At 41.3% G+C, this 26223-nt stretch overlaps 1 long non-coding RNA gene across 7 annotated transcripts in view; it reads left to right on the top strand.

Moving 5' to 3' along the window:
• Positions 1-26223, top strand: part of LOC118146391 (uncharacterized) — a 177930-nt gene that overhangs the window by 113174 nt on the left and 38533 nt on the right. For all 7 annotated transcript variants that reach the window (XR_008475654.2, XR_008475659.2, XR_008475658.2 and 4 more), the window contains one exon: positions 24599-24724. This is a non-coding gene — a long non-coding RNA (uncharacterized LOC118146391). The remainder of the gene's footprint in view (positions 1-24598; positions 24725-26223) is intronic.

Genomic DNA, 26223 nt, shown 5'->3' with positions numbered 1-26223 from the left:
GACTCTAAGATTGCAGCACCAACTCTCAGGTCCCTCGAGAAGGTAAGAGTTATTGTTTTAGTAAATTACACATTATTATACATAGAGCGGTGAGAAGAGTACCTGCGACGTAAAAAGCGTATCATGTTAGCTTTTGTTATCGCTGTCTCAGAGCCTTCATTTCTGGACCATATAACTGGTGGGTTGGACTAGAAGAGCCCTGGGTGTCCCACCCAGCTGGAATGTTCTAGCATTCAAAGACTCCATTTTTCTCTTGAGATCTCTCCCATGGGGATGGGCAGTGGGAGGAAGGAGTATGGGCTTCAGTTGTCACATGGCCCCACCTCTCCAGCAACCTCTCCAGCTCCAAGGCAGGCTGCCTTTCAAGGCTCACTGCTCACTTGATTCTCTTTCCACAGTGCTGACTCACTGCATTGATTGAATGCAGCCCAGTCCTTCCCTAGGACTCGATGTCCTACTGGAAGCCATCCAGGCACCTTTGTTCTCCTGGGCTGCAAGTCCCCCTTTCTTTTTAACCAGCAGAGGTTTTAATATAAAGTATAATTTGTGTGGTTTATGTCCATTGATGCGTGCATTTATTCAAAGATGATGCTCCCTTTGGTTAACTGTCAAAGACCATGACTTTACAGGAGGTTATTTTTGACTGTTCCTCTTAAAGGAACAGAAAAGCAACTTTCTATAATTACCTTCAAATTCAGAAGAGAATTCTACCATGCCTTTATGAGAAGCTGAGAAAAGAAGTGCCTTTATTTATCTCCCTCTGGCTTTGAATGGGCTCTGGAAAAATTATATTGGTTCATGCTCAGAAACAGGTAAAGAGACATAAACAAAATGGGGAAAATGGTTCCTCGTGGACTTCCTATTCCTCTCTCCTCTTAGAACATGCAATATAGTTCTGCCTCTGGATGTAGTCCCTTTGTTCAACATGATTGCCTTTGCCACCTGCTTTGAAATGGTTCTTCAAGGGTTTTGATAAGTCAGCTGCAAAGATGTCTGGTTTCATTGTAACATCTGTAAGTGCCATTTCTGAAAGGCTCGTTTTATGCTACCTAGAGAAATTCACCTCAGTGAGTCTTAGGAGAACCCTAAAATGAGCTGCAATGTATCAGAAGGGAGAGAGGGAATGATTTTTTCTCTCCTAACTTTATTTTATTTTGGAAAGTCACAGAGGGCATTTCAGAAGAAGGAAAGGAAATAATGAAAGGAAAATGGTCATTTTGAGAGACTCTTCTGCAACTACCTTTTGTTTTTTTCAATACTGTGATACTAAGAAGTTTAAATGTGACCTTGAGGACCTGGTGATATAGTTTGGCTCTGTGTCCCCACCCAAATCTCACCTCAAATTGTCATCGTAATCCCCACATGTCAAGGGCAGGACCAGGTTGAGGTAATTGGATCATGGGGGTAGTTTTGCCCGACATGCTGTTCTTATGATAGTGAGTGAGTTCTCATGAGATCTGATGATTGCATAAGCATCTGGCATTTCCTCTGTTTGCACTCACTCTGTCCTGATGCCCTGTGAAGAAGGTGCCTTGCTTCTCCTTTGCCTTCTGCCATGACTGTAAGTTTCCTAAGGCCTCCCCAGCAATGCAAAAGTCTGAGTCAATTCAACCTCTTTGCTTTATAAATTACCCAGTCTTGGTATTAGTCCATTCTCATATGAGTCTATTACTCATAGCAGTGTGAGAATGGACTAATACACCTAGCTTGGATTCTTCCTCCACTACTCACCCCCTCTGAGATGCTGTCCCCATCACCTCAGCCAGGTGAGTGAGGAGATGCTGCAGACACATTGACACTGATTCTCCACTGTGCCAACTGATGCTGGCATTTCTCCTTATGCAAGCTCGCTTCTGGAGCCGCAGGACAGAGCTGCAGGATTGATGGCCACTGGCGAAGTTGGAAAAAATGAAGGTGATAGCTTACTCTTAAGGGCATCCAGGGAATGAAAGTATGCAGTATACACTAACCATAGCATCCAAACCAACCTATAGACCGTTGGCATACAGCAGAGATCTATAGAACTTTAATGAGGGGACTGAATTATACTAAATTATCTAGGTCTTCAGAAATCAACCAATCTTAGGCTTGTCTGTGATTGTACAATTGAGGGGTCCATTAGGTAAGACTATCCAAATAGGTGGGGATAGAATTTTCCCTTGAAGGAAATCGAGGCCAAGGAATTAGGCAATCCATGGGACAAGAAGGAGGAGGAACTTTCTTCTTGCTCACACCAGGCTTTTGAGATAGAAGAAATCTTGGTCAAAAAGACAGAGGCTCAGAGCAGAAGGCACCATCCAAGCTTCTCATTCTCTCTTTTTTTTTTTTTTTTTTTGAGATGGAGTTTTGCTCTTGTTGCCCAGGTTGGAGTGCAATGGTGCGATCTCGGCTTATGGCAACCTCCGCCTCCTGGGTTCAAGCAATTCTCCTGCCTCAGCCTCCTGAGTAGCTGGGATTACAGGCGCTATGCCTAGCTAATGTTTTGTATTTTTAGTAGAGACGGGGTTTCACCATGTTGACCAGGATGGTCTCGATCTCTTGACCTTGTGATCCACGCACCTCAGCCTCCCTGCTGGGATTACAGGCGTGAGCCACCGGGCCCAGCTCCAAGCTCCTCTCTAATGGAGCAACAGTGCAGCAGCAGACCCTCCGATCTCCAGGTTCAGCTTTGCACGTAAGCTCCAGGCCTCCCAGACAAGGTCTGAGCCTCTGGATAGAGTAGAGGAGAGTTTTTTTCTGGGGGCTGCTGACAAGAGCTGCTCCTAGACACAGCTTGTTGCTGATGCTGGAATCGCTCTTGGGTGAGATGGGTGGGCTCAAGAAACATGAGTCCATATGATGTTTGCATTGCAAGAGTTGATTGCTGAAAGATAAAAACTCCAGCAATTCTGCTGTGTCACACCCTAATTTGCACAGTAAGGGATGCAGTGACCAGCATTTGGGGGCTATCCAGAGCTCAGCCATTTTGGATATTGGCTATGAAGAGGGTATCTGAGTGCCAGCTGTCCTGGCAAGTGTCTGCAGTATTTTTCTCTTCCCTCTCTTCTTCATCTGCCACCACTTTTCTCCTCCTCATAATTATTATCAATAATACAACTGTTGCTTGTTGAGTATTAACTATTCATTGACATACCAACAGGCCTCCCACTCAGCACATCTAAGATTGAATCCATCATCTTCCTCTCCTGACCATCTTCTTGGCTGACATACCTTTTTGCCTTGTCAGTCTTTCTCCCACTCATCCAGACTCGAAATTTTAGTGTTTCTTTTGATTTGTTCTTCAACTTGGTCCCAGAGTCACAAACTTCCTATATTTTCTGCCTTCTCAATATCTCACCTGCATGTCTTCTTTTCTGGTACCACAGTTCTTAAGAAAGTTCTTACCTACCTTCTTCACTGCTAGAAGGTAACTTCCCAGACAGCCTCCATTGGTCTCCTTGATTCTAGCCTCCCTCAGCTTAAATAGACTCTGCATATTTGCCACACAAATAATTCTCCCATTGCACAGTTATAAACACATCAGTTCTGTGTTCAACACCTTCAATAACTCCCCTTTGATTATAAAGTTAAATCTAAGTATAGTTTATTTTTATTAGTTACAGTAGTTATGTTCTAGAATGTCACTGTTAATACTGAATTAGAGCATGCTGAACCATTGCTTCTAGGGACAATAGGTTTAGGTTCCAGAAAGCCCCACTCACTAAATTTTTGTCAGTCAATCAATATATAATCTGTTGTATGTGTCTGTGTCTAAAGACATTTAATACATATTACTGATTAATTAACACTGAACACATGGCCAGCAACATGTAAATCCTGCCTTTTGAAGCTTATCTAAAACACGGATTTTGCCTTTAAGGCACATCACAGCTTGCTTGCACCTAGGAACTCTGGACAGCATTTTAGCACTATACTTGGGGGGCATTTTAAACAGTGAAATCATCAACAAAAAGCACAAAAGGGTGAAATACATGTCACTAAATATACCACAAATAGGATACTTGTTTATAGTTACGAGAGCTAAAACAAGATGTGTTCATCTGATTATGATAATTGTTACACAAATTATCACATTGTACACCTTGAATATATACAACCTATGTCATTTAAATACTGTAATATTTAGAAGGTTTTTTTTTCAAAAAGACAAAAACCTCAGCTTGTTTGACCTTTGACCTCAGCTGGGAATGTGGGCATCAATTTTTTTTTGCCATTCTGTGTGTATCAGAACGACCGTGAAAGCACCATGAGTAATGATTTAGGGACAAGAAGTAACTTTTAGTCAGTAAATTTGGGAATGCAGGATCTGTGAATAAGGAGATCAACTGAACCTCACCCTGGACTCTAAATTCCACAACAATAAGGTCATTTTTCTTTCTCCAGTATCATAGCCCATTATTTTCCTATACTTTACTCCTGCTAAAATACTCAATCTTTCTGAATTCCTATTTTCTTGCTTCCATGCCTCCCTGTTAGTTGTGTAGTTAAGAATTCTTTGTAAGGAATAAACTGACTTGTACTGACTTAACAAAAATAAAGGAGCTGGAGTGTTATTAACAGGAAGGGTAGCTCACAGACTCAAAAGAAGAGCAGGACAATTCAGTGTTCTGAGGTCCATGTCCCAAGGCAGTTCAGAGATCTGAGCAAAAGGAGCCTGGGAACCTTCTTCCAGTGGCTGTCTTCAAGGTGGCTTTACCCCAGTCAACTCCCTCTTAGCTTCTCCATCTTGTGTGTTCAAGTTCCAGACCCTTAGGAGAGACCTTGCTTGAATGAAGTGTCTCTTAGCCTCAAGGTATTCTATTGCAGAGACTAAAGTCTCCTAGCTGGGGCAGTGGCTCACTCTTCTAATCTCAGCACTTGGGAGACTGGATGGGAGGATTGCTTGAGCCCCAAAGTTTAAGACCAGCCTAAGCAACATGGCGAAACCCCAACTCTACCAAAAAAAAAATCAGTCAGGCATGATGGCATGTATCTGTAGTCCCAGCTAATTGGGAGGTTGAGGTAGGAAGATTGATTGAGCCCAGAAGGTCTAGGCTGCAGGGAACTATTATTGTATCACTGCAGTCCAGCCTTGGCAACAGAGAGAGACCCTGTCTCAAAAACATAAAATAAAATAAATCAAATTAAATTAAAGTGAAGTGATGATTGGCCTAACTTGACTCATCTGCCACACACTAGCTAGTACGGCAGAGTCTGCTACTCTTGTGCTGGGATTGGTGCTGCCCAGGTGAAGACAGTAATCACTACATTTATTTTCCTTTTCAATCTTCATAGCCTAAAATTCTTTTCCTTCTTCCATTCTCATCTAAATATTACCCTTTCTCTAGGGCCTTTGCTGATTCACCCAGCTGGATATAGTTTTCCTCTTTTCCTCCTTAAACTCAGTACCTCTTGGTATTTATCTTCTGGCTTTCATAGTCAGTCCTATGTTATGGCTGTATGTGAAACTTTCTCATCATTTGTTTGGTTAGTTATTCAGGAAACGTGTATCCATTACCTACTTTGTACAGGAATTGTGCTAAGCCTCTGCTTCTCTAGGTTCCCAGAGGGCAGGTACTATGGCCTTGAAGAACTTGTGGAGACTAATAATGGACTCAGTGGAGTCCACATGGAAAATACCTACATCCAAGCAGATTGAGTTTATCCAGGAATAAGTCTTCTTGTGAGAGCTGCGTACCTTGGCATAGCTGACTTCCTAGTCAATGTTATAATAAATGCCCCGTGTAAGTGCATTGCTGTTACATTTATTTACCTTAAGAACGATCCAGCTAGAAGGACAAGATGTATATGTTACATAACTGAATAAAATTCTACATGCACACACAATCAAGTTGCAAACTGAAGAAATTAATATTTAGTCTTAATTTTTAATAGTAAATAATTCTAGCCAGGCATGGTGCCTCGTACCTGTAATCCCAGCACTTTGGGAGGCCAAGGCAGATGGATCATTTGAGGTTGGGATTTCGAGACCAGCCTGGCCAACATGGTGAAACCCAATCTCTACTAAAAATACAAAAATGAGCCAGGTGTGGTGGGACATACCTATACTCCCATCTACTCAGAAGGCTGAGGCAGGAGAATCGCTTGAATTCAGGAGACAGAAGTTGCAGTGAGCCAAGATTGTGCCTCTGCATGCCAGCCTGGGTGACAGAGCAAGACTCCGTCTCAAAAAAAAAGTAAATAATTTTAATGAAAAGAAAAGATAGATATAACCCAGCCTTTTAATTTAGCAAAGACACAAAGCCAAATTAGAACACAATGATTAAGAAAGTTTAAAAATGTAAAACTATCAATGTATTATATAGGTTTGACTTAAACAGCTGTGAGAGAAGCCATAGAATCAGCAAACAAACTTCCCCATGAAATGATATCCCCCTCGAGTCACATGCTCCCTTTGACACCTGCACACACTTTTCCTTTCTTCATGACTTCGGGGATGGAAATCTGGGTTTACAACAAAGGATTGTGTGAGTTCTCAAGAATATTCAAAGCTCTTTTCCAAGGAAAATATGTATCTTTCTCCGGCAAACTTGTGATGAAGTGGGACATGCTCCAGATAAGTCTCTATCTTGACCTCCCAGCCCAGCAGCACAGCTCAGCCGCCCTCATCACTGGCCATTTAGAACACACTTTGACTGATAGTCCTAAATGTCTGCCTTCCCTGAGATTTGTACTTTTCCAAATTGACTGCAACCCAATACTGATCAAAGACTTGCTTAAAACAGTTGTAATTTAGGAGAAAGTGTCTGATGGACATGTTAGGAAATGTCTTCTTTCTTCCAGCTTCTCTAAACACAGTCCCTGTCATAAAGCAAAGTATCTAGACCACATTACCTTGGCTTTGTGGATTTATACCTGTCTTAACTTTTACAGACACTGGCCCAAGAAACATTCATTTTTAACTGCATTTCTATCTTCTTTCTTGCAAAATTTTAGTTGAATGTATTGTCCACTAGATACCCAATGTCCTTTTTATAAACATGTACAGGATAAATTTCTTTCTGTGGAGTTCAAAGAAAAGTCTGTTTCTGCAGAGCGATTCTGATGTGTTATTTTAAAAATCAGATAATAAACAGTATGCAAACTGCCACTCTCTTGTCTTGGTTTCCAGAAAATTCGTGGCAAAATTTAGTTATTGAGTTCATCTATTGTAAAGTCATTCCCTTTTGAAAGAGGAAGAGATTTGTACTCTGTTTTTTATTCTATTTATTGCACTGTTTTTTTCAGTGCTTAATTTTTGAAGCTATCTCAGATGTTCTTGTAATGGGTGGGGGATAAACCTTCAGCCCACGCAGATCAAATTTTTGGTCCTTTCTGCTTTAATTTAAACTCCAGTCAAGATCTAAAATCAGAGGTAATATCTCCTTGAGCACTTACTCAAATGTTATTTGTCAGTAAGGAAAGGGGAAAAAATCTGGTTTTTACTTTCTTAGAGATGAAGCCAGCAAGAACATTTGTCTGAACATCAATAACAATTAGACCTTAATTATAAGACTATGTTCCAAGTAACATTCTGCTCCCAAAGGGGTATGTTGGGGTAATTTGAGCCACAGATGTATTTAGTCATTTACCCTGAAAGTCATGCTGAAGTGGACGCTAAACTTTAAAGTGATGAGGTACAATTATTGATGTAAGTTATCCTGAACTTGCATCAAACCTTTGATGGCTCTTCCTGGTTAATTACAACCAAACTTATGGAACAGGAACATTCCTGTCATGACTGTCATATTACATTATTATACACGTAGTTATTTGTGTAATCCACAATTATACACTAGTAATTTATTGAGTGAGGTTAACCAGTTTTTTAAAACTCTAATATAATTTCAGACCCTTTGATGTCTTCTCTTGGCACATAAGATAAAACTACCTACTGTGGCCTAAAAGCCTAATGCGATCTAGCTCCTGTCTACTTCTAAAGCTTTATTTCTTTCCACTATCTTCTGCCTCACAATGTTCCATTCATCTGCAGTCCTTTCTGCTTCTTTAATTTCACAATCTCTCTCCTTGCAGCGTCCTATGTGCTTGACCTTTCCTGTCTGATATGGTTTGGCTCTGTGTCCCCACCAAAACCTGATCTCAAATTGTAATTTCAATAATCCCCATGTATCAAGGGTGGGACCTGGTGGGAGGTGATTGGATTATGGGAGCAGTTCCCCCCTTGCTGTTGGACCGTGAGTGAGTTCTTGCAAGATCTGATGGTTTCATAAGGGGCTCTTCCTCCTTTGCTCATTTGCTCTCTCTTGCTTGCCGCCATGTATAACATGGTCTTTGTTTCTCTCTCACCTTCTGCCATGATTTTAAGTTTCCTGAGGCCTCCCCAGGCATGTAGAACTGTGAGTCAACTAAAACCTCTTTCCTTTATAAATTACCCAGTCTCAGGTCTGTCATTATAGCAGTGTGAGAACAGGCTAATACACTATCCCTTCCCAGTTTTTCATGTTTGGCTCTTTAAAGGTTTGCATCTCAAAATTCCATGGGCATAGAGGTCATCTGCTGATCTTGTTGAAATGCAGATTCTGATTTGATAGGTCTGGGGGTCTGAATTTCTAATGAGCTCCCAAGTTTGCCAGTGTCAGCTAAAACAACATTCCTTGTTCTGAGAAGATGTCCAATCACTGTCTATCAGAACACTTTCTTATTTATTTCTCGGCACTTGTCATATCAATTCCTATTTATCATCTCTTGCTCTCAGTAGGGAGCAAGTTCCATAAAGGCAGTAACAGGCACAGTTATATCGCTGCGCCTAGCTCAGAAATTTCTTCTTCTTGGGTTATTTTGTGGATTAATACAATTGGATCTCCCCAACTCTCAATTGACAGAACAACCCACAAATCAAACACTGTAGCATATTGAAACTGGAACATCCTTTAGGAATAATCTAGTCCCTCATTTCCCAGGGAGGAGAATTAGACCTAGAGAGAGGAAGTAGTAGGATACACAATGGTAAAATTAGACCGGGGCTCTAGTCCAGGGTTCTTACTCCCTTTTAACAAATGCTCTATTTTATCACTGCATGTCACTACTGGTCTTACAGGTGACACTTAGCCAATTTAGGATAATCATTTTGTCCTGGTTTGCCTGGGACTTTTCTGGTTTTAACACTGAAAGTTCTGTGTCCCAGAAAACCTCTCAGTCCTTAACAAATCAGGCTTTAGACTGTAAATGGACCAGTGTGTGTGTTGGTACTTCATCTGCAATGCGAGTGTTGATACATCCTTCCTCCCCCAGAGTGTGAGTTTCAGCAAGTAATAAAAAGCATGAGTAGTACATACTCCTGTTGAACACAATGGACATTTCTTCAGAAGTTATGCATAGCAACAGGTCATTAGCAAAAAAATTACCACTCCCAGCAGATAAACTTTGAATTTGGAACCATTTCCTTTCTTTTTAGGAATCTAGGCTCCAACAGTCCTTTTCCCTGGGGCAGTATGTCTAAATTTTCTCAGGCTATTTAAATGACAAAAATTTATTGTCTCGTAAGTCTAGAGGCTAGAAGTGTGAGACTAGGATACCACATGATGCGTTTCTGGTGAGGACTCTTCCTGGCTGGCAGACAGCCTGCTTCTCACTGTGTGTTCATATGGTCTTTCCTCAGTAAGTGCACATGGAGATAGAGATTTCTGTGTATTCCTCCTCTTATAAGGTCACCAGTCCTATCAGATCATGACTCAACCCTTATGACCTTATTTATCTTTACCTCTTAAAAGCCCTATCTCTAAATGCAATCACATTGAGACTTCAACATAGGAATATTGGGAAGACTTATTTCAATCTATACCAAAATGCTACAAGATTTCCAAGTGGTTATCACATCAAGTCTTGAATCTCTTAATTTACTTGACAGTTTTAGCTTATGACTTCAAGTTCCTCAGCACTGATCATGGTCTCCCCAATACCAGTGGCAACCTGTTTGGTGCTGGGTTTTAAATATGGGGTGGCAGCAGCAACCAATTTGTACTCACCTCTTGCAGGCACAGGGGAGACCTGAGAAACAGGATTGGAAAGGGAGATGAACCCTGCACCAGTTATCCAGAGTGGTGCATTTTCTGACAACAGTTTCAGTGGCAGTCAGGGAGCCCTTGCCCCATAGTCTAGGCAGGCCATTGCAACTTCAGTAGGTGCTGGTCACTACCGCTTCTGAAAAATGGCCTGGCACAGTTGGAGGGAGAGGTTGTTGGGTAGGAAACAACCTCAGTCCTGTTTCTGTTCTCTCTGTCTTTTCCCCTCAGCTTTATTCTTCATGATGGGAATGAAAGCCTTGCATGTACAATCAAGCCCTGGCAGAATGATGCAATGCCTTCCACATCCATCTGGCTGAACAATACTCTAGAGAATTGCATCTCAAAATTCCATGGGCATAGAAGTCATCTGAGGACCTTGTTGAAATACAGATTCTGATTTGATAGGTCTGGGGGGGTCTATATTTCCAATGAGCTTCCAGGTTTGCTGATACTGCTGATCTGGGACTACATATTGCGTAGCAAGGCTCTGAAAGATATGGACGAATTGCATCAGAAACTCCCAAATTTGGTTTCTGGAGGTGGAAGTAACCTAGTGCTTCTGCACATAGATTCTCTTCAGCAGGGCTTCAAGCCTTGCTGCAGTTTTCTCCTTTGCATCCTCCTAAGATAACCTTAACCAAAAAACCCTACTTCTCTTCCCCAGATCCCAACATGCTCCCTCTCTTGTGTTTATCGAGTTCACTTGTGACCTACAGGGCTTGGGTTGGTTTCCAGGGGAAAATGTGAAACTATTAATCCGAAATCAGATCCTGAATCACTGCTCAGACCCAGGGAGGACCTGAGAGCAATGCCAATTGCATAATATTCATTCACTTTTTAAAACTACTTTCATCAAAAGCAATCACACGGAAGCTCCTGGGATCACCAAACTGTCACGGCCTATTTGAGCATCATTGGTTTATTTGAACATCATTTTAAGATTTTTCATTAAACAATATTCTCATAATTATACTGACACAGAACTGTTGTGTCCTGATCAATCAAGAATTGTAAGATTAAGAAAAAACCTCCAAAGTAGACTATTTTAGTAACTTTCTATGTAAAATGGTCTGGAGAAAGAAACATGTCAAATAATAGCTTGCTGATTTACTGCCCTGTATGCTATTGAACCCTTTTTAAAAATCACTTCTATAAAGAAGAATAAAAAATCCTTAACCATGACCTCAGCCAGGCCAACAGGGCAAATTTGTAAACTTAGAAAATTTTTATTTTCAGTGTCCACAATTCCCTCCCCCCACCACACTCCTCTTTGAAACCCCTTCTTTTTGAATACCCAGTTCCTTCATTCTTTCCCCCACTGCTTTACAACTTACTCTCAAGAAGATCATTTGTGTCTATGTACAAGTTTGGATCATTGCCATGACTTTCTCCCATGGATGTGTATTGAAGCCTCATCTCTGACTATAGAAACAAGTTGGTTGCCTGGTAAATGATTTTGGGGCATAGGTAGTTGAATGCAAGTGACCTCCTGGAAGCATCTTTGAAAACAGCAAAGAGCCTTCTCTTGTTGGATGTATTGTGCTCGGTACCTTGTAGGAATCTGCTAGGTCTGCCATAACAACATACCACAAGTCAGGTAGCTTAAACAGAAGAAATTTAAAGTCTGGAGACTTTAGTGCAAGGCCAAGGTGTTGGCAGGTTTGGTTTTCCCTGAGGCCTCTCTCCTTGGCTGGCCTCCTCGCTGTGTCCTCACATGGACTTTTCTCTATGCACATGCGCCCCTCATGTCATGTCTCTTCCTCTTTTTATGACATCTGTCTTATTGCATTAGGACCCCACCCTGGGCCTCATTAAACCTTAATTTTCTCTTTAAAGTGCCTGTCTTGACTTTAACTTATGAATTTGAGGGAGGACACAACTCAGTCCGTAACATGCCTCTATTGGTGCCCTCATCATTCGCGTGCCTGAACGTTGCCCTTGGGAAAATACCTAAAGCTGATGCCTAATGCATGTCGTACTTTATAAAATGTCATCTGGTGGATTCCTAGCTGAATTGGCTGGTGTATTCCACCCCAGTGAAGCGATTGAGAGATAAGTGCCAGCTGTTTTTATTGCCTTGGCTCGAATCTCTTCATCTCTTTAGGATTAAAGGAAGGGACGCTAAAAACATCAACTTGAGCTATTGCTCCTCGTACAGGGTCTGCTTTCCCAGTTGCCTCTATTTTGGAGGGAACTGTTGAGGCGGCAGTCACAGAGTAAGTCAAGGAAGTTGATAAAACAAAGACATTTGTGTCGGTCAATGTCTGTCTGCCCTCAGTGGATTCATTCTCTCTCCTCCGGCTTTGCTCTGTGTTGATGGGAACCACATTTGTTTAGGCTCCCTTGCTCTCTGGCTCCTGGGCTGATCTAACCCATGGGACACACTGGCAAAAGGCTTAGGAGTCAGAGACATGTCAAGGTATTTCTCCCACTCTCTCCACTTCCCACTGTGCCTTTGACAATAGTATCTCTTCCAGGGCTCCAGCTTATTCAGGGTGGACCCTCTCTCTGCGAGTCTTGCTTCTGAACCTGGTAACTCCAACTCCCCCTATTGTGCCTCCAGCCCCAGAGGGAGTAGCAGCTTCCTGCTACTGCTAATCTCTGGGTTGCCTCACTGACCCTTTTTGCCTTCTCAGCTCTCTCATTTTGCTATAACCAATTTCCCGAATCAAATTCTTCATGCTCAAAAGTTTAAAGAAGTTCCTGTTTTCTTAGCTGATATAATCATCACTGAAGTAATCCTTACTTTAGACAGTAAGGATTAAAGGAGAGAGAGAGAACTCAGCATATAATAAGAACTCAAACATAAAAAATGTTTAAAGAAATGTCAGAAATAATGAATCTTATTGATAATATGTTATTCTGAAATTGAACCATTAAATATAATTCAATGCAAAATTCAACAGTAATTCAAACCACCTCTGAAACTCAGTTTCACAGTTCTAAGCCTTTGGTGGTCTGATTATTTATTTATTTCTCTTTTTTAAAAAAATCAGTGTTATTGAGATAAAATTTATAGATAATAAGCATTCCTATAATAAGTATATAGTTCAATAATGTTTGCATCCATGTAATAAGATAATCAGGATATAAAACATTGCTGTCACCCCCAGAAGTTCCCTGTGCCCACTCTTACTACCTCCAGCTATAGACAGCCACTGATTGACTTTCTGTCACTGTAGATTAGATTTGCCTTTCATGTAATTTTATGGAAATATAATTATTTACTATTCTTTTGTATCTACCTTTTTTTTTTTGAGACGGAGTTTTGCTCTAGTTACCCAGGCTGGAGTGCAATGGCGCGATCTCGGCTCACCGCAACCTCTGCCTCCTGGGTTCAGGCAATTCTCCTGCCTCAGCCTCCCGAGTAGCTGGGATTACAGGCATGTGCCACCACGCCCAGCTAATTTTTTGTATTTTTAGTAGAGACGGGGTTTTACCATGTTGACCAGGATGGTCTCGATCTGTTGACCTCGTGATCCACCTGCCTCGGCCTCCCAATGTATCTACCTTCTTTATTCAGCAAGTTCATGAGATGCATTCATGGTATTCTTCTTTACTCATGCTTAGTATTCTGTTTTATGAGAAAACTATAATTTGTTTATCCATTCACTGTTGGTGTGCATTTGAGTTTCCAGTTTGGGGCTATTATGAATATGCTCTGCTTTTAGTACTCATGTGCAGCATTTCATAGTCGTGTTTTAATTTCTTTTGACTAAATATTGAGGAGTGAAGTTGCTGGATCAATTAACGTATATTCAACTTTGTATAAAGCTACAAACTCTTTTCCAAAGTATTTGGATCTTTTTATAATGTGATCAGCAATGTGGAAAACATCTCGTTGCTCCCCATCCTCTCCAATGTTGGATATTGTCAGTCCTTTTAATTTTAACCATCCTTAAGTGTGCATAGTGCATCTCTTTGTATTGGAAGGAGAAAACCTTTTCCAGAGTTCTCCTAAGAGACTTGGTCCATTGGCTAGGGCTGGGTCTCAGTCCCATGCCTTAGCTGCAAGGGAAACTGAGAAAGCCAGGCCTGGCATGTTTAGCCTCTAGAGCGGGACATGGCTTTGGCCAGCAGAGAGAAGAAATGGAATAAGAGTTAGCTGGACAACCAACCAGTGCTGGGCACTCAACCAGTGCTTCCCTGCCACGCCATGGCTCACCTGTTGAGATCAACTGCAAGCTGTGGCATGCAGTGATAAGGACTTGAGTACTAAGTTCCTTTGAAAGAGGATGAGGAGAAATCAAAGCAGCCTCAAGTTTTGAGCTTGGGTTACTGGAGACAGGCGACCTTGATGGGGAAGGTGTGGAGCCAGTTTCGATTTCACACACTGTTTGCAGACCCTGACTCCTTTGACCCACTGCCCTTCCAGTGGTTCCTGAGATTTGGAGGGACAGTTTGGGTCTTTGTGGACCTTGTAAGAACCCTATAGGTTGTCTGTTGTCTGGAAGGGACAAAATTATTCTTATTCTGGGGAAACTGGAGAATGTGTGAACCAAAATTGGTTGTGATCACAGTGTAAGTTTAAGCAAGAGATACAGTAAGATTTTTTGTTTGTTTTCTCTTGAAGTCCTGACAAATTCTCTAGGCCTCTTTCCTATGGAGAGAGCCTTCTGGCATCATTTGCATTTGAATGAAAACCTCAGGAAAATCCATGGAGAGACTCAACAGACTCCTAGGAGTTCCCCAAGTTTTAAGTGCAGTATCTGCAGAAGATGACATCTCTCCTTGCTAGCACATTTCAAGTCAATCATCTGCTCTTCTCTACAGGATGTTTCCAATGATAGTGACAATGTAATGATACAAAGTGATCATTACAGTCCACGTCACACATTAAAAATATAATAGGAAAAGATCCCCATTAACCAGATACTGATCTCCATTTTTACTTATTCAGATAAAAAGAGCTATTTGGATTGGTAATTATGTTTTTGGCATTTCTCAGAGTTTCAAATTACTTACTGGAAGCAGCTTAATGAATTCAAATGCTGGATTCTAAATTCCTTATTTATCTATAAGCCATGGCTCAACATGTATAATGGAAATGCTGCCCCAGTAAGTAATGACTTGGGATGGAAAGTTGACCCTCGGAATTCAGAATGGATTTTTAGGATTTGGTATCAGCTTCTTAAGAAAACTTTAGTGGACTTTCCCTGTAATAAAGATGGACTTAGAAGTTTTAGTTTATTTTCTTTTCCCTTCTGTTATTATGGAACTGTTTATTTCTGGGAAGACTCTAGCATTTACTTCAAGTCTTGCCAAGGATATGTTTGCCTTATTTGATTTGTGCAGTGTACTGAAGTTAAGTTTTTGAGTTTATTATGCGTGCAATCATGCATCTCACTGTGCATTTGTACGTGTGTGTGTGCATGTGCATGTGGAGAAAGAAAGTCTCAAAATTGCCTCAAGAAGACATTTAATATTTTTTAATAGGGAAACAGATAATTATGAGCATAAAAGTAGCACTTTTGAACTTCCATCTCCCAAACTCTCTGGCAAACGTGTTCTCAGAGCTTAGAGGGAGATTGTTACATATGTGCACACACATGCACATATGCAGATACACACACACCACTCTTGGACATTCTCTGTATCACTCTGAGATAAGGGAGAGAATTGTTTTCCAAACAGCCCTCTATCTACCGTCTGTTTACAACAGCAGCTTGAATTCATTATTGTACTGTTATAAAAATTGACTCTGAGGGGTGTGTGTGTGTGTGTGTGTGTGTGTGTGATCACCCCCATCCGCAAACAGAGAAGACATGATACTAGATGCTACTCTTCACACCTGATTACAACTGGCTCCACATGGTTGAGTCAGAGAGGGAGGAGGCTTCTTACCCTAAAAGGGGCAACTCTAGGCAAAATCTTAACACTGTTGTATTTTTAGTTTTGCCCCTTCTTTCTGCCCTCCTTCCTTTCCCAATGTTCTGATCACACACATTTCTTTCTGCTTCCTCACTCTCCCTTCCTTCCTCCATCACTAGTGGGGAAGAGATCTGATCAACTATCAATTCCCACCTTAGGCTGGCTGGTTGACTCAAAGCAATGATCCCCCATTCTCTCCATGCAATACACATGATGAATGCCACTCACATCAGACCCACTGCTGAGTGCATGAAGGATCACAGACAATCCCCAGCCTACCGGCTATACCACTTCCCTTTCTCTCATAAACTTAAAAGACAATCTAAATTTAGGTGAGTTAGAGAAAGCTATTACAAGGGATGATGTCGAATACTGCCTTAATTTACAAAACCAAAATAAATTAATTTGCAAGCTCATTACTTTAAATGCAATTAGTGACACATGACCTCTGTCCCACCTGACCACTGTAAGCCCTCGGGCAGACCATTCTCCATTTGTTTTTCCAGATCTTCTCCCCACCTTTCCCCAGTCTGCTTTTTGCCCTGGGAGGGCCCCCTGTTTGTCATGTTTCAATTGCTTCAGCTGCATGCCTTTGCACTCTGGCTTCCTGTTGGGTCTGACCAGTGGGAGACACCATCAGCACACAGAAAGACAGGAGGAGAGCTTAGTGTATTTGTTTTCATCTCTTTCTCTGTTGGCCTGGGCTCCCCTTTCAAAGTCCGCTCAACTCCTGATGGGCATCCTGTTTCCACATCTGCAACCTGAGTTGCATCTGCAGCTCTCTTGGGGATCCAGGAATGGCTCTCGCCTCACCAGGGGAGGAGGGAGGAAGGATGGGAGCTTCCCTGTTGCTATTCCCTGGGATTCTTAACCAGCCCTTCTTGGTCTCCTTTAATATCGTCCATATCTTTGAAATAGTACCTGAATAAGAACGTCAACATGCCGTCTTTTTCCTGCCAGGATTTTAATTTCATAGTTGAGAACAAATTGCTTAATCAGCTCTCCCAGGAGTTCTGGTGTTTAATAGGATACTCTTGTTGACAGAACAAAGACTGGAAGCTCTAATGTCAAAAGGCATATTTCTCAAATGGTGGAAGTTTAGACTTTTAGCAACCAAAGAAGATCTATTCGGATGCAAGACAGGTACTTTGATAATACTTTCTGGATGGCCCCTTCTTCACAAGCCCTTAGAACACATTTTTCTCTCTACGCGTTTGCTTACACTGTTCTCTCTTACCAGATAGTCTCCTTCTATCCATTTTTTAAGGATCAGACTTACTGCCAATAATTCATAAAGCATTTCTTGATCCATACCTTTTCTTCCTTAATCCTCCCTCCAAGAGTTTATACTAATCCTTCAGGAAACACACACACACACACACACACACACACACACACACATACACACACACACACACACACCTTATAAGGATTATAATTTTCACATTCTAAAAATATAACTATCACTATTTGCCAGATATAGAACCTAGTTTGTGTTCTGATTTTGTGCCTCTATAAACTGGCATTATAGCACAGTACTTAAAAGCATGCCCTTGATTTTGGAATCAGATGGACTTGGACTCATTAGCTCACTGTATATGTATACATTATGTAACTTTTCTGCACCTTAGTTTCCTGGAAGGAAAATGGAAATAACCGTATTTTCATGGGGTAGTTGTGAAAGTTGAATGGGATTTTTTTCCTGCTTTTTAAGCATAGTGCATGTTGCATAGTAAATGCTAAATAAATATTAGCTTAAAAATTACAAAGAATAAATTGTGTTACTTACATTGAGCTCCTCAAGGGGAACAGCCTGTCTTCATATCTTTCTGTTCTCCTCAATGGAAGTGCAATATGTATTCAGGATGGATGGATGGATAAATGGGGCTGGCCTCAAATAGAAATATTTTTAAGCTGCTTTTACTCTCCCTCGCAGAGATCACATTTTTTAAATTTCCAGGCTGGCTATAGCATTGCATACCTCTAGTCCAAGCTACTTAGGAGATTGAGGTGGAAGTGTTGCCCGAACCTGGGATTTTGAAGCCAGCTTGGGCAACATAGCAAGACTCCAGAAAAAAAAAATATATTTCCAATCAATCCTTTGGGACTTTACACATGAATTTTCTTTCTGCTTAATTTATTCATATAATGGATGCCGATTCTTATGTTTACAGTGGTTTTTTCTTTTTTTGCTTTAATTACATTCAGCAAGTAATTTAAATTCCCTCCTGCATGTAATTCTACTTCATTGTCATTCTAGCTCTTCCAGAGCATCAGGCAGGTATGAATCCTCCTTGAGGATTATTTTTGTGTTTCTTTAAAAACAAGGGTACAGTTCTTGCCAAAGTCGTCAGCAGGAGAGAGATTATTAGCTGACTAAATATTTCCACAACAAAAGTTGGGAAATTTAACCCTGAGGCTATTGGTATTTCTAATCACTCTCTACGGATCAACAGTTAAGCCAAGTTCATCTATCAGTTATGAAACATCCCAGAAAGAATTTGGACTTTTATTTTTGCCAAGCAACAAAACAAACTGAAAAATATGGAAAATACCACACACCAGCCTGGATTATTTATTTCGACATCTGTTACTATTTTCCCTCTTAATAAATCAGAAATCATTTAATCTAATTTAATAATTTTTTTACTACCTGCTATGTGTTAGGCAATCTATATATTCATTACAATCATTCTTTCAAAGTGAAATGTAGTTCAATTAAAATAGTTCCATGCATTACTTGGCCAAAGTAGATTCTTTCTTTTGGCCAAGATAGTCTCACCTGTGGTTGAATTTATCAGCAGCAATGGCTTCAGTTTTCCCAAAACTGGCAGAATGGACAGCGCATGGATTTTGGAGTTACTTTTAATCCTGGCTGCACAGTCATGAGCCCTGTGGCTGAGCAAGTTCTTTCATCTGTATGAGCCTCTTTCCTCCACTAAGAAATGGGTACAATAATATCTACGTCACCATGCAGATTTAAGGAATGAATTTAATCACGCAAATTTCCAATAAATGTCAGTTTCCTTCATCGCTTTGTGACTAGGATGAAATGAAACATCTAGGACAGGTTGGAACAAAAGCACTAAGAACCTGGGTTTCAGCTTATTTATGTAATAATACAACAGCAGGACTTTGCCCCAATGCACTTCTCAAATCTTCTATTCCTATGAAAGAAATAAGCTAGGCATTGATAGGAGATTATTGAAACTTTTATTTTGATGACAGACAGGAGGAAAAGTCCTTCTCTGGGCTCCTGCGTGTACAGCTCTTTTGGCTTAGTAGATTAGCAAAATTAAAGTGAGATGACCAAAATAACTGCTTGATGCTAAGTTTCTAAAAATATATATAAAGTTATGAGCCGTTTTGTCTTTTTCTTCCAACTTAATGGAAATGCTGACAACTTCTTCTGAGGGCATCTCCTTTGAATGAGAATGGTAATATGCCTGGGGACCCAGGCCTTGCAGATGGACATTGAGAAGCACATCACTCAGGGTATTTAGTTGCCACCTGTGGGAACCAAATCAGGCTAGCTTAAGTAGAACAAGAATTTCCTAGAAAATTATTGGAAAACTCAGGATAGTGACAAGATCCTGGAGAACAAAGTTCAGAAAATGGACAGAAACCAAAGGAGGTTGGACACCATTAAGATTCTGTGACAGGAACAGTCTTTTTGAACTGCTGCCACCAGCCTTGACACTCCTGGACACTTACCACTCTGCCACTAGACTTTAAACTCCAGCACAGCCATCAGGACTAATCTCTGACTGCTTCTGTATAAATGTATCACATTCTTGAGATTCTAAATCCTTGGTGGGAGAATCTGATTGGCCAGTTTTTCACATGACATAACCTGCCATGGAACTGGGATGTGGAGCAAGATCTGTAATAGGGATTGGGGGAAGAGTAGCCATGACTTCAGCCTACCATATTTCTTAAAAATAGGTAGGATGTTACAATGTACAGCAGCTAAAAGTAAGCATCCTCTACAAAAAGTTCATATCATCTTTTACCTATCCTGTTGTTTCTCCAGGTTACTGTGATGGCTGGTCCCAGCTGTCATAGGATATGCTCTCTTGTGAGCAGACATATTCTGTTAAAGGGGTAAAGCCACATTTTGATGGACATGGACATAAACCTTCTGGAATGATCTGACTATGCATCCTGCTTTTATGTGACTCTGGCTTCTGAATTCTTGTCATGTTCAGAGCAAAGCCTGGTAAGAATACTGAAAAGCACTTCCAGAGCAGTGAGAAATCCACAGTGGGGACATTGCCTGTGGACTTGCTCAAGAATGCAAAATGGGATATGAGCTGCTGGAGTGTTTGAGCACATCATCCTAAAAGCTTCTTGTTTAATTTTAGGCACTGAAAAATTATTGGTTTTTTCCCTTTTGGAAAAAACAACAACAGAGGATCACTTATGCCAAAGAAAGAGAAGCAACTAAGAGGCAAAATTTCAGCCAAATGAAGAGAACTTTGAGGTGCTCCTTTATAGTGAATGAAATCATTCAATATCTTTATGGTTGGTCAGCCCTGGGTTGGAATCCCAGCCCTCAGACACTTTCTAGGAGGACAGTCTTGGGCTAGCAACTGAAGCCTTCCTGAGCCTCAGTTACCTCATCTATAAAATAGGAATAATGGTGTCCCTAAGAATGGATGGTTGTGAGGATTAAAGATGGCCTACATAAAGCCTTCAGCCACAAGACTGCTCAGTGTTTGGTCCTTATAGCTCCTCTGCTCTTTCTTGTTCACAGAAGCAAATAGAGCAGATAGCACACTTACTCCACCATAAAGCGCAAAGTTACTAGAAGTATGTGAATGAAAGTCAAAGGTTAGACATCAACAATGAAATAAAACAGCAGCATGGAGGAGAGAGGGCACTGAACTCCAGCAAAGAGAAGGCAGAGCTGTGTTATCAGTGTAATTCCTGTGTCAATGCTAAAGCCACTTAGCATTGAAGTCACCAGAGATGAGAACGAGGGAGGAATCCTGAAGACAAGAGAAGTAATCTTTACAGTGCACATACTTTGCTGCAAGCCAGGTGCTTTACAAACAGCGCAGTACTACATTCAAACTACATAACAGCCCTGTGAAGTAGGTACATTATTACCTTCACTGTATAGATAATGAAAGGCAGAGAAAACTCATCCCTAGAGGTTATACACCTCTTCCACTCAAGACAGCAACCAGCTTGAGGCAGGAATCAGCACCATTGTAAATTTGGAGACTGGGTCAGGTGCCAGCTGTGTTCCCATCAATTCTAATAAGATTAGGCAGGGAGAGGAAGTGGTCCATCTGAATAAACATGAAGGCTCCACTGTATCTATGTAGATGAGAGATGGGGCAAGATACTGTATCAGCAAATTCAGGAGGCTCCATTTGCATTTTAGTGCTCTGAAGAAAAATGATAAAAAAAAATTAGAGATAAAGCAAGAGGAAAACTGCATGTCTCTTATGTATCACCGTTAACTGGCTCACCAAAATTCATATTATCTGGGACAGCAGTTGACAAACTATGACTGGCAGCCATGTGTTTTTGTAAGTAAAGTTTTATTTGAACACAGCCATATCCATTTGTTTATGTATCATATAAGGTTATTTTCATGTTACAATGTTAGAATTAAGTAGCTTCAGCAGAGATCCTGTGCCCTCCAAAACCAAAAGTATTCCTACTTGGCTTTTTAAAGAGTTCGCTGGCTCCTAACCTAGGAGAATTTGCTTGTGTTTGAATTGGCTATTTCCTATCTGACAAAAGCCCAGATGCTCTGAAGTTACAGATCTTCTGGTCGGTTTCTGTAAGGGATAAAAGATAACCAGAAAGCTATAGCTTCACTTCCCTGTAGGACATCAACCCATTTTATTATCTATGAGCAAATTTATTTTAACATCCCTTTGACCAACTATATGCATTTTCTTCCTCTAATTTTTCTTTGAAGAAGGCTTACTATCCTACTGCTTCTTTCATTAATTAATAAGTTGAATAGGCCAGGCACGGTGGCTCAAGCCTGTAATCCCAGCACTTTGGGAGGCTGAGGCGGGTGGATCACAAGGTCAACAGATCGAGACCATCCTGGTCAACATGGTGAAACCCCGTCTCTACTAAAAATACGAAAAATTAGCTGGGCATGATGGCATGTGCCTGTAATCCCAGCTAATCAGGAGGCTGAGGCAGGAGAATTGCCTGAACCCAGGAGGCGGAGGTTGCGGTGAGCCAAGATCGTGCCATTGCACTCCAGCCTGGGTAACAAGAGCGAAACTCCATCTCAAAAAAAAAATAATAATAAGTTGAATAGATTTTCTTTCTATTCATTCTATTTTGTATGAGTCATGGTTTTAAAGTTTTGAATGCTATGCTATCACAACTCCAGGGAATACCACTGAATGCAGCAGGAATGGGGAGGGTGGCAACTCTTAGGTTAGGGAGAGTGGCACTGATAGCCAACGCCATTGGTGCCCTCTACAGTATGTACTTCCTTAATTAACACAACAACCCTATACATTTTGTTAACCTACAAAGTGGGGAAATGAAGATAATAGTAATACCCGACTTATCGGGTAGTTCTGGTGGTCAAAAAAGAAATAATGCAAGTATTTAGCCCAGTGCTTAGCACTTAATGCTTGTCCATTAAATGCTAGCTGTGATCATTATTACTGATGGTACTAACCTGTGTATTAGTGTTTCTCTGGTTGCTCATTGCAGACATTTACCTCCTACCAGATTTAGCAAAGAAACATAAGAGGAAATTATCAGAAGCATCTTAAGCTTGCACAATCAAAGGAAGAGCTAAACAGCTGAGCCCCAGGGCTGTCTCTTCTCCACAAGGGTTAAAACTCAGAGGTGTGAAAGAGCTTTGTGGACTAAAGAAACTAATGACTTGGTTTTGCATGACCATACAGCCAGATCAGGTGGGGAGTTGGCCTCATCCCTTCCTCTCCCCTGTAAATTGAGGTAAAGACTGTAACTTCCTCACCTTTGTGTCCCTGCTTGCCCAGAAAAGCACTTTACACATGGTGCATGGTCAATAAAAGTTTATAGACCTAAATTACCAGCAGGTTGATGGGGAAGATAAGTAGATATGACTGGCAAAAGAAATGTCATGATCACCTATAAAAAATAGTAATGTATCTGATTTGGTGGTACAGGTAGAGGCCAGTTTGGGGCAGAGACCTTAAGTTGTATAGCCCGAGGCTATGTTTCCTCTTTACAACTATAAAATGAGAGGAAGACAACATTCTAAACACAGCTTGAATGGGCAGAAGTACAGAGATGTCCTCTTCCTTCTGTCATTCCTCTGTTTTTTGGGGGAGATGGAAAATTAGACCTGTTCCCCTTCTACCCCTAGGGGCACAGAGCCGGCCTGCTTTATTACATTACAGGAGCTGCCTACCTCAATTGCATTGACAAGGCATGCCAGGCCTGTGCACACATCCAGATCTTTCTAATCCCTTTAGTTCCATCACCTGGACATTTTATTTGAAATTTATTTTTAAATGTCCAAGTAATTGAGGTTTATGTGTAGTTGCCTCTTTGAAACAGGGGTAAGCTGAGGCTGCTTGTATCCTCATTAAACACTGATTAGAAGTGATTGCATTACTGGAGGCCTCAATTGTGCCATTTCTGAGGGCTCCCATTAGAGAGCAGCTTCCACACTTGGCAGACCTGAGCGTCTGGAGAGCAGATACAGAGTTGGGCTATGTGTCCCCTCCTGCACTGTCTGCAGATGACCATCTCTAATGGGAGGCTGTTTTCCAGGGCTTCTCAATGGCGCTGTCTCTGGGGCATGTGTAATCCACCAGGCTCTGGTTTGGGCAAAACATTTGCTTTTGTTCTGGAGACATAGGACTTAGGAACGAAGTTCTGGGGTTGGAGGTCTAATATCTTTTGGTGCTGATTTTGTAAACTTGGGCAGGTTCTAGGGCCTTTTTCTTCCTCTATTTTGTTCTCTCATGTCTTACTCCTACCCTGTATGTGTGGCTCAGACTTGCTGTTTACCAAACACACTGACCTTCAGAGTTGCTGTGGATAAGGCCTATTGAGGGACCAAAATGACCTAGAGGGAAAATTGTTATCTTAAAAACATCCTCTGCCTCCATGCTCTTGAGAGTAGTTTTACTATGGCCCATTCCAGGAGGAATAGAGTTTGGGAGTTTGAAGTAAGGAGGGGACCCAAACTCTAACTCTGAAGTCAGAAGGATCTGGGTTTGAATCTTGGCATTAAAGGCAGGGTAGTAATGAATACAATCCTGAGTCTCCCTTTGGTTCAGTTCCTTCCTCTGTGAAATGGGGCTATCAAAGCCTACCTCAAAGGGTGAGTGGGAAGACTGGATAAAATGAGGTGTATACAGGGCTGGACGTAACACAGTTCAGCCAACCTGAGGTCACTTAGAAACCATCTCACCTTGCTCTTGTAGCCTTTTGTTCTGTTTTTCTTTGCTTCGAATTCTACAGTATAAATTATGACCTCTGAGATCCATGAAAAGGGAAAATTATGTAGTAAAAAGGAAGGCCAAAAGGCAAAAGTCTGAGACCTCTGGCCTCTCCTGCAGTATACAGTATCTGGAACAGCTCACTTTTGTTTTCTATACATTGGGGTTTTATGTAATATTTCCACTAAAAGAATACACTGCTTTGAAAAGAAAAATGGACTATTATGACTGCATTAGAAAATCCATGGAGTCCTCAAGGGGAAATAAGACCTCTGATTTCCTGTCACCCTGCAGAGCCCTCTCAGCACACTAAGTGGAAGAAGCTCCTTGGCATGTATGGGAATAAATCTGACAACCTATCTGGACTAAGGCATCACTCAAGCTATCGCTATAGAGAAAGAAAGATGGTCACAGATTCAGGTAATTAAGGGGTAAGCCTCTAGTATTTGGAGTTCCTCTCTTCTTTTAGGCCAAATCCCAGAGCAGCAGATCGCCACCTGATCTTGGTCTTCTCAAAGTTGCACCTCGCACTGAGCTGAGCATTAGATAGGAATTCAATCAGTTTTGGCCAATGGAGGAGTCTCTATTTGAAGTAGATCAAGCCTCTGTACTTAGGGCCTATGTCGCTCTGCTCTGAAAGGCCCATACAGTGCCTATTCTATGTGAACTTGTGTCCAAAAGAACTAATACTCAGAAGAAGCTGACTGAGGGGAGAGAGAAGACAAGCCATTGCGGACAGAGCCCAGAGTAAGAATTAAAGTGAGAGGTGGGACTGAGCAGTGTGTGCAGCTAAGAAAATGATTCCAGGCTGGGAGTGAATGAGAGTCAAGAGAAATGAGATAATACCTCTTCCTGGATGGTGCTAGAAAGTGCTGGGTGTCCACCCTCACCTTTCATCAGAGAAATCACAGTCATCATTAGTGCAAACAGAGATCTTCTCCTGCAGTATTTAACCAGGGATCTATGCCCCTTTCTATAAATGGAGAGAGATAAGTAGGGAGAAAAGGTTAGGCCACCATTTATCAGACAAATTAGTATGTGCCAGACAATTTACTAAATACTGTATCAAAAGTATACTCATTGAATTCATAGAGCAATTCTATTGATACATTCATTTATTCATTCAAACTAACTATAGTCAGCATTCAGTTGTCCTGGGCACTGGCAATGCAGCAGTGCATAAAATACCCCAGCTCCCCATCTTTGTGGAACTCATATTTACAGGGAGCAAATAATAATAAATAGTCACTTGATAAGAATTAAGAAATATGAGTTGGACTGCTTATCCCTTTCTTGGAGAAGAGGAGACTGGGGTAAGAGGGTCATTCACAGTCAGCAGCAAACCCAGACATGGGTGTCTTCGAATCCTGTGCTTTTAACTGCTAAGTCCTTCTGCTCTTCTCATTCTCTTGGACACTGCATGGCCTTTTACCTTGAAATACTCCCATGATTTAAGCCAAAGGAACCAGTCAATATCCAGCAAAGGCCTTTGAGAAATGTGGCAGGCCCTGCGCCTGCCCACAGGAGGATTTGGAGCTCTGTAGAGTCTACCTCTTTCTGGAGCTCTCCGCACTATTTAATTTCTCTTCTTCAGATCAAATCACACCATAGCTTTTAGCCCAGCTCAGCTCAGCTAAGTATTAATTTACAAATTGCTGCTTCTGGGCCACTACGGTGTCACTGTGACTTAATGACCTAATTTCAATACAGTTTTTCTGGCTCAGTCACCTATTTGAGCCTTTGAGTGTTTCTTCTCCTCCTATGCCACTTTGTCGGAAAGACACATGCTCATGTACAAAAGCAGAAGCAAACACATTAGAGTTCAAATCTATATAATTGGGGCAAAGTCCTCAGATTAAACCTCTATTAACAACTGGGAAGTTAACTCTCATGATGAAGCGTACATCATGGGAGGTTGT

Source organism: Callithrix jacchus, chromosome 12 (assembly GCF_049354715.1).
Source record: "Callithrix jacchus isolate 240 chromosome 12, calJac240_pri, whole genome shotgun sequence".
Lineage (NCBI taxonomy): Eukaryota > Metazoa > Chordata > Mammalia > Primates > Cebidae > Callithrix > Callithrix jacchus.
This window is presented reverse-complemented; position numbering and strand designations above follow the sequence as displayed.